This window comes from Kogia breviceps, chromosome 10 (assembly GCF_026419965.1).
Source record: "Kogia breviceps isolate mKogBre1 chromosome 10, mKogBre1 haplotype 1, whole genome shotgun sequence".
Lineage (NCBI taxonomy): Eukaryota > Metazoa > Chordata > Mammalia > Artiodactyla > Physeteridae > Kogia > Kogia breviceps.
Genome location: NC_081319.1, coordinates 23367020 through 23380778, shown reverse-complemented (window position 1 = coordinate 23380778; position 13759 = coordinate 23367020). Strand labels below are relative to the sequence as shown.

General features: G+C 37.9%; 1 protein-coding gene across 1 annotated transcript in view; it reads right to left on the bottom strand.

Moving 5' to 3' along the window:
- Window positions 1-3748: 3748 nt before the first annotated feature.
- Window positions 3749-13759, bottom strand: part of SUCLG2 (succinate-CoA ligase GDP-forming subunit beta) — a 621393-nt gene continuing 611382 nt past the window's right edge. Inside the window, exon 15 of the transcript XR_010842511.1 lies at window positions 3749-3821. The gene's annotated coding sequence lies outside the window, so the exon portion shown is untranslated. The remainder of the gene's footprint in view (window positions 3822-13759) is intronic.

Below are 13759 nucleotides of genomic sequence, written 5' to 3'. Positions count from 1 at the left end.
ACATTAAATATAATATCTACATATAATATTTAACTATATAAATATTATATTAATTTAACTTTTAAAATATTTTAAAATGTCCTATTTATATTAAAAATATGTACCAACTTAAATATAAGGAAAGAAAGAGAAAGGAAGAAAAAGACCATGTAAATACTAGTTAAAAAGAAACCCATGTGGGCTTCCTTGGTGGTGCAGTGGTTGGGAATCGTCTGCCCATGCGTGGGACACGCGTTCCAGCCCTGGTCCGGGAATATCCCACATGCCGCGGAGCAACAAAGCCCGCGCTCCACAACTGCTGAGCTTGCGCTCTAGAGCCTTTGTGCCACAACTACTTAGCCTGCGTGCCACAGCTACTGAAGCCCCGCGCGCCCAGAGCCCGTGCTGTGCAACAAGAGAAGCCACCGCAATGAGAAGCCCACCCCCTGAAACGAAGAAGAGTCCCCGCTCACCGCAACTAAAGAAAGCCCACGCACAGCAACAAAGATGCAAGCAGCCAAAAATAAATAAATAAAATAAACTTATTAAAAAAAAAAAAGAAACCCATGTGGCTTTCTTAATATCCAACAAAATAGACTTTAACACGAAATACTAAAAATTTCATACTAAAATATGGAATGTCACTTTGTAATGAAAAAGGTTGAAGTTTCTGGAAAGATAAAATAATTAACTAGTATGTACCCACAAATATGGCAAAAGACATATCAATCAAATTTATTAAAAATATTTGTTATAAATCTATTCAAGCTTTCATATACATGTAATATATATACGTATATGTTGACAAAAAAATTAATCAATTGATCTAAGAAAGGAATGGAAAATTTTATACAAGCCAAATTTGAGGATTATAATCCAGGAAGAACATCTCAGAAAGCTCTGAGAACTGTTCCACCTGTTAGGAGTCAAGGCACAGTTATGTGTTTTTTGAGATAGAGGACTATACATTACATATAATTGACAGTTTACACAATCCAGATCTAAGCACCACGTGACCCCTTATGAGATCAAGAAGGAATATTATCTTTCAGGAGTCATATTATTGACACTAGGAGAATATTGCTCTTTATGGTTGAGCAGCTCCCAGTGGGGAAGGTTTGGTTGATGCATAATGCAGACGCACAATGCATTTGGGGGAGGGAGGAGGCCAAAGAGCAGAGAAGAGTTTTTTGTTTAAATTTTTCTTGTCTTGACATAAAATATGAGTTATATCTCACATATATCGTTTATACATATAATTAATGTATATATCGCAGTAGGGCAAAACATTGGGATAATTCGGTGACAACGTATGACAAAGTAGGAGAGACTATTTCAATTAGGTGTTTAAATTTCTTGCTTAATCTATGCCTAAACCCACTGAATCCACTTGATTACTCTGTGTGGCAAGTGAAAATGCAACGGAAGTTTTATATTGTGGGTGAAAAATAATCACTCGCCATCTCCCTCTACGAGGATTACGTCGCTAGCCACTGTAGTCGCTGACATTCAACACGCCCTAAAGGAGTTCAGAGTGGAGATCAGGAATGAGATGCTCTGGGCTCTGGGAAAAACTGGCAGAACAGGCCTTCAGACAGTTAGATATTTTTCAGGAGATATTATGAGCCCCAATTCTTGCATCTTCTCATATCTAGAAAAGCCCTAAAATCATTAATGAAGACATATGCTCCTCGTGACTTGCAGCAATATTCTTGTGACTAGCAGTAACCTGTCAAAGTGTGTGCTTGACTGCACGTACCCCCTTCACTAAAATAACAAGTATACTGACCTTCCCTCTTACCTGTTTGGAGCAGTTCCTCAGAGCTATCTGAGAGGCTGTCTCCCAGGCTAGAGTCCTCATTTTGCCCCCAATAAAACATAACTCACAGCTCTTATGTTGTGTTTTGTTTTTTGTTTTTTTTTTTCCCCAGTTGACAATATCTGACCTCATTCCTTAATCTATCCATCCATTTCAGACCATTATCCATTAGGTAGAGTCAGGACCTATTCAATGGCAGCTTCAGAGATGTAGGGAAGGTTGAAATTGGGTTGGAAGATATACTGATAAGTTGCATAGTTCAGTGTAAAATAAAACATAATATGAAAACTACTTCAATCATAAACTGAGAATCTTATAGTAATTAAAATCATTTTCTTAAGAAATCATTTGAAAGATGTTTATTGCTGTTATCTTTAATACTCCTTTTCTTTCCCCCTCTAGTACAAGAAATAGGCATAGAACTGACAATTCTTAGAATAACATGGAGATATTCAGCCTTTTTATGAAATTTAGCATACAGTGTTATTCTTCCTATGTAGCCAAATGGTGTTATGTTTTTCTAAAGTGAAACTGTTAAAATATACTGTGGCGTGACTTTAGTTTATATTGTAATTTTATTTATCACCATCTTCTTGGTAATACAATATAGCAAAAGATTCAAAAGATAAAACTGTTCCTACCTTTCTGTACTGGCTGATATACGTGTGTACATGTATAATATCCTATGCAAGTCACCCCTTCTGCACGTAATATAATAGTTCCAGTTTTAACTTTTTTTTAAAATGAGAGTAGTATTTACATATAACCTACACACATCCTCCCGTATACTTTAAAATATATATACATATATATATATTTATTAACTTATTTGGCTGCCCTGGGTCTTAGTTGCGGCACGCGGGATCTTCGTTGCTGGCATGTGGGGTCTTTTAAAGAGCCCACATGGAAGAAGCTGCATAGCACAGGAAGATCAGCTCGGAGCTTTGTGACCACCTAGAGGGGTGGAATAGGGAGGGTGGGAGGGAGGGAGACGCAAGAGGGAAGAGATGTGGGAACATATGTATATGTGTAACTGATTCACTTTGTTATAAAGCAGAAACGAACACACCGTTGTAAAGCAATTATACTCCGATAAAGATGTTAAATAAATAAATAAATAAAGAGCCCACATGTGCAATTAATTTTCTTTTATTACTGAAGTCTACAGAACAATTAATTCATATTAGCAAGGTATATTATGTTCTGAATAATTATAACCGGGACTTCCCTGGTGGTCGAGTGGATAAGGCTTCGTGCTCCCAATGCAGGAGACGCGGGTTTGATCCCTGGTCGGGGAACTAGATCATCCTGCATGCATGCCGCAACTAAGAGTCTGCATGCTACAACTAAGAAGTGTGCATGACACAGCTAAAGATCCTGCATGACGCAACAAAGATCTTGTGCGCTGCAACTAAGACCCAGTGCAGCCAAAATAAATAAATAAATAAATACTACATAATTCTAGCCATATGTTATCACTTACACATTATTTTGAATTTATCTGCTTTGTCACTGTGTCCTCACATGGAGGGGAGAAAGAGAGTAAGCTCTCTGGTGTCTCTTCTTAAAAGGGCACTAGTCCCATCATGAGGTCCCCACTCTCATGAATGCACCTAAACCTGATTACCTCCCAAACGCCCCATCTCCACATACCATCATACTGGGGGGGAGGGGCTTTGACATAGGAATTTTGGGAAGACTGCAGCTCAGTCCGAAGCAGCAGAGGTCTCCAAGGTACGATCCACTACAATGAACTATTAGGTCTCATAAGCACTGAGTGCCACTGAAGCATTTTTTTTTCTCCCAGCACAATATGGGACTAGTTAGCCAAGCAGCTTAGAGCCCAGTCCTGATGAATCAGTCAACTCAGACTAAGTCATTGTGAAAAAGCATACCTTTATTGTCACCATCCTGATTACGCCCCTCTCTCCTTTTTTCTTTTTCTTTTTTGGTAACCAGAGGCGTCAGCTGACATTGTGTGGCTAAATCTGGAATCATGCATCATCACTGATGGAAAAACACCCTGAGGAGAGAAGCATCATGCACTTCATTTAACAAAGATGTAAATAGTGCGTGCCATCATGTCCAAATACTCTTTCTCAATGACTCACGCTACCGCCTTATGTCTACCACATTTTCTTTAAGGAAAAATTCAAAACAATTTTGATTGCCATCTCATTTTAAGATTTCATACTTTGATAGTAGAACCTCCTTCTTTCTACTACCTCACATATCAGGGGTTGTCTTTGTTTGTTTCTACTTTTTTATTTGAAAAAGTGTAAGTCTGCAAGAGTAGAACAGTAAATTCCCATAAATGCTTCACTTTGATTCACCAAAACGTTAACATTTTGCCACTTTTGCTTTATTCCTGTGGGTGCATACATTTATTTATTTATTTATTTTTAATTGAAGTATAGTTGATTTATAATGGCGTGTTAGTTTCAGGTATACAGTACACTGATTCAGATATATATATATATATATATACTTTTTCAGATTCTTTTCCCTTATAGGTTATTACAAAATATTGAGTATAGTTCCCTGTGCTATACTGTAGGTCCTTGCTGTATGCGTATACTTTTATACTGACTATTTATGCCAAAGCATTTGAAAATATGTTGCAGGAATAATGAACCTTCAACCTATATTCTCTTAGAACAAAGGCTTGAACCTATATTCTAAAGACTTGAACTTATATTCTCTTAGAACAAAAGCATTTACTCAATGAACAGAAACCAGAGGATGAAAGGAAGAAAATGCTGATCTTTACCAAGGACAGGTGTGAAAGGGACCAATTTTTTAATGAAGAATTTGCAGAGCAATTAAATTTCCCATATGACTGCAGGAACCCGGTAAATGAAGGGACTCCAAACTGAGTTTAGGCCTGCTCCTTTGACCTGAATCATTAAGAAAGTGTTTGGGGGACTTCCCTGGTGGCGCAGTAGTTAGGAATCCGCCTGCTAATGCAGGGGACACGGGTTCGAACCCTGGTCCGGGAAGATTCCACATCCTGCAGAGCAACTAAGCCTGTGCACCACAACTACTGAGCCTGTGATCTAGAGACTGCGAGCCACAACTACTGGGTCCGCGTGCCACAACTACTGAAGCTTGTGAGCCTAGAGCCCGTGCTCCGCAACAAGAGAAGCCACCGCAATGAGAAGCCCGCGCACCGCAATGAAGAATAGCCCCCCCCCGCTCCCCACAACTAGAGAAAGCCCGCGTGCAGCAGTGAAGAACCAACACAGTCAAAAATAAATAAAAATTTAAAAAGTGTTTGGATTCTATTTGTACTACAGGCTTCAACCCCCTGAGGAGTCAGTGGGCTAACACAGGTGGAAAAATCAGCAATTCATTGATTTGGTCCATTCTAAACATAGTTGAAGCTTCCTTAAACTATTTCTGCGACCCCACGCTGGATGCATTCGTTTAAATGATTGTACTGGCTCCCTCTCAGCCGTTAGGATTAACACACCGCTGGGCCAGGGTTTGCTTTTTGATCCACAGATGAACAACCCACAGATCTCCTTTTGCCAGGCATCACATCATCCGTTCTGGAGCCAGTCATTCCGCAAGCCTCAGGCTTGAGGCTCAGACTAGGAAACAAAACTTGCCACCTGGGATCCAACTTTAAACCCAAATTCAAACACAGGTTGATGCTGGGAGGTCAAAATTCCCTTGGTGTAGTTGACTTACAGCTCCTGACCTTTAAGTATTATAACAATTCCTTCCGCTGCCTTCCTTGTCTCTGCATTCATTTGTGTCTGACAAAGCTGGTCTCACAAACTCTGTTGGTACCATGGAGCTTTCCCACACCCCCTTTCCTTGGTCTCTAACCATTGATCACTTCCTGACTGCTCTTATCATGCTAGACTCTTCTTAGAGAAAGGTGTTTCTGGCAAGAAGGTCTCACCATAGCCCTCATCTTATTATCCACAGTCAGCGTCTAATTATGTCATGCCACTTTTTTTTTTTTCTCATTGGGACTAAACCTTGCTTAATCAAGTTGGCCAATATATTTGTGGTACTGTCTGTTTTGAAGAGAATCGTTTCAAATTTGAATTTCAAAGTCCTTATGAAAAAAATCGAAAACACAGTCAACTCTCCTATGTGTATTTCAAAAGGGTTGTACCAGATTCGCACTTCTGGATAAAAATACCATATACCTGGATGTGAAATGTACGATGGTGGAGTATACTCAGGTGTCCTGTCATGAGCATTGGTGTGCACAGTCTCAACTGAAGACATTTCAAAGGTATAATTTTCATTTTGGTGGATTTAGAAGTATGTGTGACAAAGTGTGAATATCACAACAACCCAGAGTTTCTCAATGTCAGCACTATTGACATTTGGGGTCAGATAATTACTTTTTGTGGGGAGCTGTCCTGTGAATTGTAGGGTACTTAGCAGTCCCCCCCCACCCCCCGCCTCTAAGCTGCTAGGTGCCAGTAGCAACGCCCACACTCTAAAAGATAACAACCAAAAATATCCCCTGGGGGGTCAAATTCACCCTGGCACAGCAGTCCTGCCATCAGTGGCTTTGGTTTACTTTTGCCACATGATTGGGGTAAAGTAATCTTAGCAACTGCTAAGTAATTTTAAAGTCATACATGCTTATGCACAGATTGCCTCTTATCTGCCAGGTTGCTGAGAGTAGGTTCTAGGTTTTGTTTACTCCCATATCACTAAAAGTGGCTAGCGGAATCTTCGTAGAGTATGTTTGTCGTTGATGCCGATTCCCAAATATTTCTGGTTTTCTTCCTATTGAGAATGGTAGAATTGAACTTCCCGTCCTATTTGCAGTGAGGGGTGGCCACCTGACTTTCTTGGCCAGTGAAATGGGAAGAAAAGTGGTGCCTGTCTCTCCAGGTGGAAACTTGAAGAGCCAGTGCATAATTCACCACATGCTTGCTTTCTGTCTGACATGGCGACCCTCACCATGTATGACGGTGGTCCCTGCATCAGTCTGGGTCTCTGAGTGACCAGAGCCTTTTGCTGGCCTGGGTTGGACATAAGCAAGAGTAAAAAGTAAAATTTTGGTGACTTACACTCCTGGAAGTATGGGATTGTTTTGTTACCACAGCTTATTTTAGCCTATTCTAATATATGCATGCTGGTTTTAATGTCATGGACATTTAGATTCAGAGCACCTATGAGGATGCCTTGGTTCCTCTTCTCTCAGCCTTAGCAAGGCTAGAGGTCACTGATGGTGAGCCCTGAGTTAGGAAAATAGCTGCATCTCAGGTTCCTGATCAAGTTTAACTTTGATTAAGCTGTAAAACTGGTTAATATTCCATGAAGAATAAAAAATTAATTGCCATAATTATCTGGAAAAGTAAACTGAACTTTCACTATCAGAGTCCTCCTCCTCCTCCTCCTCCTAACTAATATTCACTGAGTGCTTTCTTTGTGCAAGTCAATGGACTAAATAATTTGCATTAATCTACATAAATTATCTCCTTTGTCCCTTATAACAGTTCTCTGAGGTAAATGCTCTTATTAGCCCAATTTTGGAGCTGAGGAAACAAAGCCTTCAAGAAGTTATTCGTTTGTTTGAGGTCACAGCTAGAAAGTTGTTCAACAAGAATTTGCATTGGGGCAGTCTCATCTCACAGCCTGTGCTTCTTGACAGCTATGATAATCTACCTGCTAAAGAATGATTCTCACTCTGATTCCCTAGAAAACCACATCCTGGTGCATGTGCAGACATATGCCCCACAAGTTAGGGCTACATGTGCTCTAACAAGGAGAACTTAAGAAATGGCTGGAAAAAATAGCCATATATTTGAAATGAAGCAAGATCCATTAAAACCTGATACTTCTCTGTGGATTATGGTAACTGAATTGATCAAACTTATGTATTTAAGTGAATACATTTCTTTCTTAGGGATGGATCTGGCCATGCAAGAAAGCTACATGTAACACATCTTTGGCTTTGTGTCACATTTAATGTACTGAGTGTTATAATTTTGGTTCCAGATCCATAGAAAGCATCCTGCCACAATTATGAGGCTTGATGTCTCTATCATAGTAACCTGTTTAAGACCGAAACCCAGTAAAGCAGCTATGCTCCAAAGATGGCCCCGAAGGAACCATACTTCCCAGGTATTAAAGCCCTCATCCAATTTGAATCTCACTCTCCTTACAAGATGACCCAGTGAGCCCCCAGTGCAGTCACGCTGACTATCTAGTTAACAGATAGACTTGGGGTGATAGTTTACCTCATAATTTTCCCTTTATAAGTCTTCCCTTTACAGTATTACTTATTTGAGGTCCTTTATATTTTGAGATTCTACTTTTATGAATATTAAACACTTAGTGGAGAAAAAAGGAGGAAGAGAAGAGTTCAACTGTTGGAAAGCTTTGCACACTCATCCATGTATTAATTCATCCACTGTGTTACTTTCCTGTGTTATCGCTGCTGTAACAAATTACCACAAGCTTAGTGGCTTAACACAACAGAAATTATCTTACAGTCCTGGATGTCAGAAATCCTAAGACCAAAGTGTTGGCAGGACAGCCTGCCTCATGTAGGCTCTAGGGGAAAATCCATTACCTTGCCTTTGCTAACTACTCGAGGCCACCTGCATTCCTTGGCTCACACTCCCTTACTCATCTTCAAAGCACATCACTCACCCTCTGTTGCTGTCATCACGTCTCCTTTTTCTGGCTTTGACCCTATTTTTTCCCCTTATAGGGATCCTTGTGATGACACTGGGTCCACCTGGATAATCCAGGATCATCTCCCCATCTCGAAATTCTTAATTTAAGCACATCTGCAGTCTCTTTTGCTTTATAAGGTAATACATTCACAGATTCTGGGGATCAGAACACGGACATCTTTGGACAGCCACTATTCTGTCTACTACACCCATTCACCATTTGACATATGCACTTATGCAATTAATTATGTGAACATTTATTCAGCACCTAATATATATCAGACACTGAGGTAGTTGATGGGAAAGTAAAGAGGAAGAACTGACCAGATCGACACAAAGCAATATATACAAACCTTAAAAACATAGTACTGAGTGAAATAACTAAGAAACAGAAGAGATCCATAGCATAATACCATTATATAAACCACAAGGATATATAGAACCTCAATACATATTTTACAAGAACAGATATATACACAAGGATCCACATCAAACCATTATAATGGTCGTATATGAAGTAAGAGAGGATGGGAGTAGAGAATGGGGGGTAAAGGAAGTAGTACATCTATAACACAAGAGATGGGACTTCTGGACCAAAGATAATATTGTGTTATGAACACACAAAATGATTAACTCAAATCCTTGCAATGAATATTTCAAAGGAAGATAAACAAAACAGTTTTAAATAACAAACATAGTAGATTGATGTAAAGTGTAATAGAGCTGTTAACAAAGCAGGAGGGCACAGAACAGACAGGAGCATATTGTAGAACACTGGTTCTCAACTGGGGATGATTTTCCCCTATGGAACATCTGACCATCTCTGGGGACATCTTTGGTTGTCAAGTCTTGGTGGGAGGTGCTACTGGCATCTGGTGCGTAGAGACCACGGATGCTGTTGAGTAGTATTTGATAATGCACAGGACAAACTCCTCCCCACTCCCCCCCGCGCCCGGCATGACAAAGAATTATCTGGCTGCAAATATCAATACTGCTGAGATGAAGAAATCCTGTGATAGACTAACCAGAAATAAAAATTAAATATCTCTGCAATTATTGTGGTATGCCAGCAGATTTGCTTTATAACTATTTGATTATTTTAGGGATTAAAGTACCATCAACTCCTCATTGTCTGTGTTCTCTCTGCTGTGTTTAATATACTTCTTTCCTAATACCTTATGCCTGTTCTCCATGAATCTAGGTTCCTATGTCTAAATGCTGAAGACACTGATGTTTCTTCTCTTCAGGTTTTTTAGTGATACCACGAGCTTAAAAATATTTGGATCATGATTGAGGTTAGAAAGGAACAACAATCATTGTTTAATTCTATTAGTTCCATTTGGGTTATAAACTAAATCTTCATACAAGGAAGGGTGTTGATGTCCCATATTTTCATAGCTGCTTTGGCATTCTAAGTTTAAATATTGTAAAGGGTCCAGTGGAGTAATTCTATTCAGGGTCTCCATTCTCGTACAATAACTCAGTCTTGTAGGAGAATAGTGAAGTATGGTCAGCTTGACAAGTATCAATTGTTAATCATGTATATACATGACATATATGATATATAATTATATATATGATTAACCATTTGTATATGTATAATTAACCATGTATATATAACCATGGTGTGTGTCATATATATATATGCCATTTCATTTAATTATTTAGTGGAAAGATTAAAAAATGCTAAATTACTATACATCAAAAACTATCAATTTAGTCTGACAAAGTCAAATTACTTAACAGTATGACTATTACCTTTCTAGCTTTTCCTTTTTCCCCTTTTCTTGGTGCATAAAAATATCTCAAACCTATACCAATAGTATTGTCCATTCATGATAGATATTAGTAGATACCAATTGACCATGTGTTTGACATAGAACAAGACATGTTTAATGGAGAAAAAAGTCCTACAACCTCTCATTTTCAATACTCTGTCTTATTCCCAGGGACCTTTATATACTGTAATCAAAAGAAAGTTGGCTTTGGAGCCATAGATCTCTATATGCCTATGGGCAAGGTATTTAAATTCTCCAAGTTTTAGCCTCTTCATTTGTAACACTGTTCTTATAAAGCTTAATTAAAACATGAAATTAAGTGAAATAATGTAAGTAACACATAGCCATTAACTTCCCTTCCTTGTTCAAGTCCTGAATGAATCCCCATCAATACTGAAGTATGAATGTGTTAATGCTTTGCTTTCCAGGTCAAGCCAAGATAAAGCAAATAGGTAAGAACATACTCTACTGCTTTTATGACTGTTTCTATGGTGTATCTTTTCATGCCTAGCTTAAATCCCACACCAGCTGAACAGAAACTTTTCTCTCTTCTGAAGTCCTCAACATTAGCTTTTTTAAATACTCATTTTCTGCTAACTAGGGGCTGCCCTCAACCCTCGATTTTTAATTATTATGTGAATGTGTTTTATCTCCATGGATGAATCATAAGAACCGTAAGATCCTTGAGGTTAGGAAATATATATATATATATATATATATATATATATATATATATATATAGAGAGAGAGAGAGAGAGAGAGAGAGAGAGAGACAGAGAGAGAGACAGAGAGAGAGACAGAGACAGAGAGACAGAGACAGAGACAGAGAGACAGAGACAGAGAAAGACAGAAAGAGACACACACAGAGAGAATATACCACCTTATATCATTTGTATCTACCTATCTATCTCTCTGTCCATCCATCCATCCATATATACACCTTAGTCTATTCAAGCTGCTATAACAGAATACCATGGACTGGGTGGCTTATAAACAACTGAAATTCATGCCTCACAATTCTGGAGGCTGGAAAATCAAAGCTCAAGGCAATGGCAGATTTGGTTTCCAGTGAGGACTTGCTTCCTGGTTCACAGATGTCTGTTTTTTCACTGTGTCCTCACATGGTGAAATTCTCTGGGGTCTCTTTTATAAGGGCACTAATCCCATTCATGAGGGCTTCACCCTCATCATCTAATCACATTCCAAAGGTCCCACCTCCAAATCCATCACACTGGGGAACAGGTTTCCACATCAATTTTTCAGGAACACATTCAGTCTCTATCTGAATTGCTAACTCTATCTCTATCATCTATACCTATTTTTTTGGTATCAGGAACATTGCTTTATACAATGCCTGCCCAGAAAGTAGATTCAGGGTAGAGTATGGAGGCAATAAATATTTCTGAGGAATTGAATATCCCTGCTGCAAATTTTACAGTCTCTTTTTTTTCACATATATGCTAAATTTCAAATACTTAAAAGACAAATTAATGTGTTTTAACATCCTCCAGTATGATTAAATTCGGTGATTCACAAAATGCAATCTTCTAGTTATTACCATGTTGAATCCTCACATCACCTTAGAGGGAATAAAAATTAAAATACAACCAAGGCCAGTAATGTTTAATCAGTAAACCTGAATGTTAGTATCTATTTAGAGTTTTGTATTCCAAAGAAACTAAATCATATACAATATATAAGGTTCTAGAAATTACCCCCTAAAATCCTTTTTCAATATGTAATATTATATCAAATTTATATTCAAATAATCATTTCTGTTGCTGTACAGCAGGCATTAATCCAGCCAACACAAAAGTCTTTAGAAAGGAAAAATGTCATACTTTGCTGTAGCTGTAGCCTGAAAAGAATAAATATACCATAAGGATGTCATTTGCTAAAGTGTTAAAAGAGTCGCAGGTATTTTCTCTTTACTTTCATTTTATGTAGCTCTGGTCAATTTCACAGCCTGAAGCCATACTGAACAGGGAAATTGGAAAACTGCAGAACAGATTTGCAGAAGTGAATTCCTATTTTCTTTTACACTTTCTTCATCAGAGTTGCTATCATTCTTGTGTTGTGTGGTATTATTATCAACAGGAGCCTGGGCTCAGCTGATAATTGCTAAAGTCGTTCTCTTGAAGTGGAGGCAGAAAAAAACCAAGGCAACTGTGCATTTTTCTCATTTTCTAAATTTGCTGCTTTCATAACCCTTCATCTTTTTAGCATTTAAATGTGAAAACTTTTCTACTCTCAAACAACCATGGTTATAGCAATCTTCTTTGCCTTTGCTTCCTAGGTAAGAAACATTAAAATAATAAAGCTCTAAATGTCTACTTTGAACTAAATATGGGTCCTTCAACTATTCCGGTTTGCTTTTTCAATTTTCATCCTTACTAAAATTTACTTTAAACTGTAACTATTTGAGAAGATTGGTTCAGAGGACAATATAGTACCTAATACGTGAAGAAGAAAACTGGTTTACTCTTGCTGCTGCCTTTCTAGATTAGCAGTGAGTTCTTACTAAATTTCAAATTAGAACTATTTGAAAACAAGCTGTAGTCTTTGGCTGTTTAGTATCAACCCTGAAATAAAATCTCCTTTGTAGTCTTATAAATCATTGAGAATGAATATTGTGGGACCATTGGCTCAATTTTTACATCTTCTCACTTATTCTGTATTTTTAAAGAGTGTATTTGTAATGATGATGGAATCTTTATCATGTAATGTCATTTGCCCAGTAGAATGGAGTCTATGTACAGTGTCATATAAATGGCACCCTTGTAATTATAAATCTTCATTTTTCCCCTATTTATATTTAAATTGGCTTTTGTTCTTTGTATTCTTCCCACCTCCAAATTCAGAAATTCTTGGGGATCAAAGAACCAGGAAACTTAAAAAAAAAAAAACTAAACAAGATTGCCAAGTCTCTTTGTTAATTAGGTGAGAATTAAATGAAAAACAAAATTGGCCAAATTTCTTAAGTCTTAGACAGGTGGCTACCAAAAACAAAACACAAACAATAAAACCCCTATTTTAACAGGTTTGAAAAGGTTGCCAGGTAAAATATAGAACACCCAATTAAATTAGATTCAAATAACAAGTGATATTTTACTCTAAGTATGTCCCTAGTATTGTGTGTCCTGTGTTTTTATTTGCTAAAATCTGGCAACCATAAGGATTGATGCCATTTTTTTTCTTAATACCATGAATACTGTGAGTGAAACTCCCAATATTTCCATAAGGTAGAAAGCAACAGCGTTTGGCTCATAAAAAATGGAAATTTAAAGTTCTGAATAACAAAAGTTAAATCAATTTCATCCATGCAGAACTGTGCAGATAGGGTTTTCATAACATGAATTTATAAGTGCATATCAATGTCCACATATCCTAGCCCCGAGGAAACACCAATTCTTGTTAACTTGCACAGAATTATAATACTTTTGACATCTAAATTATTCAGCAGACCTAACGGACAGAATTGGATTGTTTTTCACCATTCTCTCTGTTTCACAATCACAAATTCC